A 617-nucleotide genomic window follows, 5' to 3' on the forward strand; every position below is an offset into this window, starting at 1 on the left:
TTTTTTTTTTTTTTTTTTTTTCTTCAATAACCTGGACTAAAATAAAATGCGGTGGTAATTGTGAAATAATGTTTTGATTCAACCTTTGGTTTCAGTAAACAATGTAAATGTATTCTAGCAAGTTAAAAACACCCTATGATTCAGGAAACGCTACCACTTTGGCTTCTGAGAATTGGGCTATTTTGTTGTTGTTGAAGGGATTAGAAAGAACAATATGATAGAAATATCTTGTCCTGATAAGAACTGAGGACAGGGAATATACTTAAATAGGGGATAATTAAGGCACATCCTGCTTGTTGATGAAGTGTGCCCTATACTCTGATTTCTCTGTGTTCTAAGCTGAGCTACCAGCTTGATTGGTAAAGTGCAGGAGAGCCTGTGGGCTTGAGAGAAAAAGGCGAATCTTACACTTGCCTACTTGAGTGGATGGGTCACTCGAGGTCTGTATTCCTCCGCACAGAGGGCCCCGGCTCATGGAGGAGGGCGAGATTTCTGATGCTTAGTTAGCTAGCCTTTGAGCCAGGCTGCCAACCACCTGGCCGTCTGAGGGTGTTCCCAGGTGGGTTCCAGGTTGAGCCCTCCCCCCGCCTTACGGGAACAGCGGAGCGAGGTCCACC

This window comes from Lipotes vexillifer, unplaced genomic scaffold (assembly GCF_000442215.2).
Source record: "Lipotes vexillifer unplaced genomic scaffold, Lipotes_vexillifer_v1.1 scaffold443, whole genome shotgun sequence".
NCBI lineage: Eukaryota > Metazoa > Chordata > Mammalia > Artiodactyla > Lipotidae > Lipotes > Lipotes vexillifer.